The 6000-nt window shown below is 35.1% G+C and overlaps 1 pseudogene; it reads left to right on the top strand.

Annotated features, from left to right (window-relative positions):
* On the top strand, window positions 1-842 carry LOC129318320 (histone H3.3-like; annotated as a pseudogene).
* Window positions 843-6000: the final 5158 nt, after the last annotated feature.

The following is a 6000-nucleotide window of genomic DNA, read 5'->3' as shown; positions in this document are numbered from 1 at the left end:
ATGGCTCGTGCCAAGCAAATTACTGGCAAGTCAACTGATGGGAAGGCTCTTAGGAAGTAGCTTGCCACCAATGTATACTTTTAAATGTTTCTTTAATTCCTTCCTCTTGTTGCATGGCTTGTCGAAAAGTTTTTCTTCCTTTTCCAATTGCTTTCTTAAACCAAGCTTGAACATCTTTCACTTGCTACCGTTATAATGTAAGTGTCAAGTTTCTTGGTTGACATTTATTTTTTAAATCATGTAATTTTATGATAAAGATTGAAAATTTCAATATAGAATTCCCTTTTCTATACTTTCATCCTATTAAAATATATAGGCTAAAAAAAATTGCTCCCACCACTGGTGGTCTTAAGAGGCATCATCGCTTTTGCCTTGGAACCTTCACCCTCTGGTACTCAATTGTCTCATCATGTCTACAAATTATGGATGCACCATCGTTAACCATTTTTTTAATTTTTTAAATTTTTAGAGAGATTTAAAAATACTAAAAGAGCAATGATCTGTTGATCTGCAAGTTACCCTTCTAGCATCTCGTTTGTGAAATTGCTCAAGACTATAAGGTATGACAAATATAATAGTCATGATATGTTGATGATAAAATTTGAGTGAAAGGTGAAGATCTTATATCCTCATTATATTTGTTCCTCATAGTTTGTGTTGTTTAGTTGCAGGTGGATTTGAGATTTTAGAGCCATGCAGTCTTTGCTCTCAAAGAGGCTGCTGAGGCTTATCTAGTGTGTTTGTTTGAGGACACCAACCTATGTGTTATTCATGCTAAGAGGGTTACTATAATGCCTAAAGATATCTAACTTGCCAGGCGTATCTGTGGCGAACGTGCATAGTTTCACACTCTAAATTTCCATTATTGCATACATCTCTTTGTTATTGTAGAAACATTTCTTTTGTTTTTGTTTTGTGTGTAAAATATAATAGCATTTTTCAATATCTCTTCATGGAATCTTTTGATTGTGCTTAAGCATGTATTAAGCAATCTATAAAATATTAGGACTCTGTTCTTAATATTTCTTGGTTCATAATGAATTCTCTCTGGTTAATGCATTCCTTATATTTGCAATTGTTGTACTATCGTTAAAATTGGCCACAATCTTTCTTGCCCAGTCCACAGTACCAAATGGCCGAAACACTAGAAGGCTCCAGTGACCATCACCAAAGTTCTTCACGTTTCTAATGAATACCAATGCATGTTGCTACAAGAAGTGGGGTTTTGTATGACTATGACATCATTATGGAAAAATAATATTTATTTAGTCCCAATGATCTGTTTTAATTTTTGATTATCTTATCGCATCTATTTTTTATTTAATTCTTACTATGTTCTTAAATAATCTTTAATTTTTGATTAAGCAACTCAATAGTTTCGATAGATGCTAAAACATAATACTTGCCTGGTTCTCTGAACCACGAAAAAAGGCCTATGAATAGGAATTAAAGGGAAACTAACTAGCCAAAGCAAATGCTAGACAGAGAAAAATAGAGTATGAATAACTAAAAAGCAATATCATTTGCTCTATTTTTTCATTTTGATCAATTAAGTCGAGCTAAATATTATGGATTTAATTTGGCTAAAAAAAATTAACAATTTAAGCGCTTATTGTGTTTCAAGCTAATTAGGATCAATATTGGTTTCAAAGAAATAGATTAGTAATACGTACAAATAAGTTTCTATCCAGGACCTATTGATTCAGTATAACGTGAAAATTTACCACGGCTTCATTACATTCCTATCCTTCTTGATGTTGATTAATATCAAGTGACAAGCATTATGTTCATATACAAGCCACGAAGAAGAGACTAACACACTGGAGCTTTAATACGAAAGAACAAACCTCAGCTTCTTGTAATTTACACGTCTACTCACTCTAATTTTCACGTGAAGGCTGGAGAAAAACCAATGATGTATTATTATGTATATGCTATTAATTAATCAAGGGTATCAACACATGAATAGAATCAAAATCATAAACAGTATTTTTGTTGACAGGTGACAAAAAAATCAAATTAGCTATACCCAGATGCCGTTGCTCGAAATTTCTTAATGGATCACGAATAGCTTGTAGTAACCAAGAGGAGTAAGAATAGCTAAAGGTGGCGTGGTGACCTCAACTTCAGACACAGGTCTTCCCAGATTTGTCACTCTTCTTGGCTCTAGCACCAGCATCCTTTAATTCATGGAGAATGAGTATGTGTTAAATGTCGGTAACAACATCATCACCGATACCATATTTTAAACTAATGTTGCTGTCACCTGAAACCTTAGCTTCAGCTTCTGACCATACTTGAGTTTAGCTTGAGAAGAAGGAGACGCAATTTTTGGATGAACATTATTAAATCTAGACTCTAAATACGTTGGTGAAAATACCTCAAATCTGAACTCCATTCCATTGTGAAGTAGAACACCTGTGGAGTGGTATATCCATGGAATATTAGTCGGGTTTTGCAATTTAAACTGAGACCTCACTGGGCTATTCGTTTTATACAGAATAGGTTCAACACTGCTTTATGACCTACTTTTCATCCAGCAATCCCTAAAGCCGCTCTATTGATGATTAAAATGTTACTGTTAGGAAGTATTGCCATGTCATTCATGAGTCTAAATCTGGGCACGGTCTCTGTGACCTACTGTGGATTCAGGTCAGTGATCTTGATCTAAGTACAAGCATTCAAGGCAGGAAGAAATTTTCCTTCGTTGGTCTGCTCATACAAACCTCTCGGGCTTTACCATAAATTAAAACCTTTACTTTGACACTATTAGCCTGTAAATTCTTCAAAGGTAATAACACTGTCAAGCCTGCACTGGGATATGACCTGGGATCTCTACTTGGTATTTATGGGTAGGTCCTGACCACCTTCTTCTTATTGTATTAGTCTAGTAAGATGGCTCGATTGTTAGCGAAGATGAACAGGTTGCCATCCACGTTAAAAAAGACAATGGGGTACAAGTTGTTCTCTATACTAGCATTATTGTTCTGTACTAGAAACGGTAGACTGTAACTATTTCTAGCATTTGTTTTAGGATAAAACTCATAATTGAATGCTCTTCTGCCATCAACTATAATCTAACGTCTGTTTGGAAGAACATGATTGGTGGAGTACCACTTTCGCTCCACCAGCCTGCCGTCAACTTCTTCCTATTCACAATTGGGGCAAGGACTAATCATCTGAACTGCATGTTCCCCATCATTGAAGCCACCTATCTAGATGAGAAGATCGTTTAGAGCGATGGAGCTGGAGGAACACCAAACATTAGTCTGGACAAAGAGAGGGCGGAAAGAGTTGGAAGTGACGTCGTACTTGAGGGTGTGAATTGTGCAATCTATTTTGATGATTAGCTCTCTGTGGTTTTGCCAGCATTTGCCGTTGGGAAGGGATAAGTTAGAGAGGCCAAAGTCAGTGAGGTTGAAAATGATGACATGATCGTGGTGGAGTAATTGCATGTGCAAGGCCACGATGCTAATGCTGTTCTATAGAAGCTGCCATCCTCCATTACTGACTTTAGTGAGAGATAATAAGGTGGCAAAAAAGAGGTGGCGAAAGAGAAAACGAGCAAGAAGAAGAAAGGCTACTTGTGTTTTGTACTTTCTAGATTGTTTGGATTCAAGTGATGCCTTGGGCAGCTCAGGCTATCTAGGCTTAAATACTCACTAATTAACTTGTGACACAATCGATATTATGTATAACTCTTACAATTAAGACATTTATACTCTTAATCTTGATAATATGTAGTTTGAAAATGTGAACCATCTGGTTCTTTGCTTCTTTCTTTAGAGATCTATGGCATCTGAGGTGGGGTCCATGTTCTTTAACAAGCGTGTAGACCAAACACCTTTATCATCTTTGGTCATAGACTCTGAGTTTAATCTCAGAAGGGCAGCAACAGTTCTCTCCTAGTGCTGCCTCAAGTTTCCTCCTAGTATGTTAAAAACATCAATGGTAGCTTTTTTCTTTTGGCTTTATTTTGCAAAATATTTACCACTTTATCACACTTTTACACCCACTAGGACAGGCCAGGACAAAACTCAATAGGAAAGAATCGTTTTGCAAGAAAGGCATCTTTCAGCTATGGCAAGCTCTCGCTCTCTAGATATAACTCGCATGACACGAGCCTATTTCACATATGTACCATTGTCTCTTCATTCTTTGCTTTTTCAATTGCTATGTGCCTTCGATGAGCATTTTCCCTCATTCCTTCCAAGTTAGGTCTTAATAATATTACAAGTAGAAGAACAGGGAGTTGAAAAAATGTCAAATTATATATCCTTAATGGGATGTTAGTGAAGTTAATGTTAGGGTATGTTGAAAGGTCTAGCAATCTCAATCTTTAATTGTGAGTTATCTGTGCTTTGAGATTTCTTTTAGACAGTATGAGGGAATTTTCTACTAATTAAGTTATGCTTGACAAGCTTTACGCACTAATAGACATAATTGATCATTATCTTATTTTTTAGTGGTAACTAATAATCTATCCCTCTGTCGAAATTATCATGTAATAAACTTGTTAAATATATACTAGTCTAATCTGAAGTGAAATATAATGATATTTAATCATAATGTCCTTAATTTTGCATATATTTAGTATTCGATTCTCTCACCTTTTTTTAATTTGCTAATTGCTGTGCCCTGCTAAAAAAAATTGCATACCTATACACACAAAGGAACTTGTCACCTGCTTTTTTACACGCAAACATCACACCGACAATTATCTTAGCACCAATAATTTTCGTCAAGAACTCTGTCATTCCTATGCTTAGATTTAAAAATTAATTAAGACCAACTAAACTCGATGGCATGTTCAAAGAGACTGATTGATTAATTGGAACTCGTTGTCCAATTAACCTATGAGGGCTAATTTAATTACAACATACTAGTAAAAAGGATGCCATGCATCCCATAATGAACAAGATTATGATAATTTATGAGTGAAATAAAAAGATGAAATTACCAAGCTAGAGAAAAATAATCAAAATGCATGTGTTGAAATTTATGCACATAAAAGATTATATAGAGTTCATATGGCTTGAGATCAATCATGGTAGCTTGAATTAGATTAGGTAATAATAAAATTTTACTATGATTAGACAGCATGAGGCACAGGAAATGGTGAAGCTAGTTAAATTGACATGGATTAACTTGTCCAGGAAGAAATGAGGGAGATAAATTAATGATCAATAGGCATATATTCTTGTTTAGGTGTAAGCTTTAAGTCTTCAAAGGCAAGCTGGCATTTGGTTGTGTTATGACTCATGTGCCTTTGCTTGCTAAGCCTCAATGGAAAAGTTCCATCTCCGATTGATCCACCCTACTTGTCAATCTGCCATGCACCTTCTTGCGCCCTAGTCAAGGCATCTTCCTTTCCTTTACAATCAACACTTGCTTTGCTTGCTGCATGTGGCTACTAACGATAATGGTGTGTTGGTCATTAAATTGAATCATTTCAAATGGAAAAATAATCAGCAAAACCTTTGTGATTATATTGCCAAATTTCAAACTTCCTTTGTGACTTGCATCCTAATGTTGAGAGTGACTTGCTAGTAACACCATTCGAACAATGAATTATGTTTATTGCTTGATTATTATTGTCAACTTTCACCTTTCAAACCAAGTTTTTTTGTTGTTGGTGATATCAAAGTTAAGGGAGTTTAATCTTAAAGGCTTGCCAGAATTATGGCATGTCTCTAAATTAAAATTGCATTTATAAAAATACTTATAATACAAATCACTTATCAACTAGGTATTTATATCAGTAATAAGATTTAATCTCACAATTTCATAGATTGTAGATTAAATTATTATTAACCGGACTAATATTTGCTCACAAGGAATAACTTTTTGATCAAAGCATATATAGTCAAATATTTCTGAGACACATTAAAATGATTGATTTGTTGGGGCAGTCTTGCGTGGAGCTTCAAGGATGTACGAAAGAGGAGCCATTCAACATATCAGGGATGTTAAGACAAAATACCACTTATCATATCTTCC

This window comes from Prosopis cineraria, unplaced genomic scaffold (genome assembly GCF_029017545.1).
Source record: "Prosopis cineraria cultivar Desert tree isolate PC_DT_omini unplaced genomic scaffold, ASM2901754v1 PC8, whole genome shotgun sequence".
NCBI lineage: Eukaryota > Viridiplantae > Streptophyta > Magnoliopsida > Fabales > Fabaceae > Prosopis > Prosopis cineraria.
The sequence above is the reverse complement of the archived record's forward strand: the minus strand, read 5'-3'. Positions and strand labels throughout refer to the sequence as shown.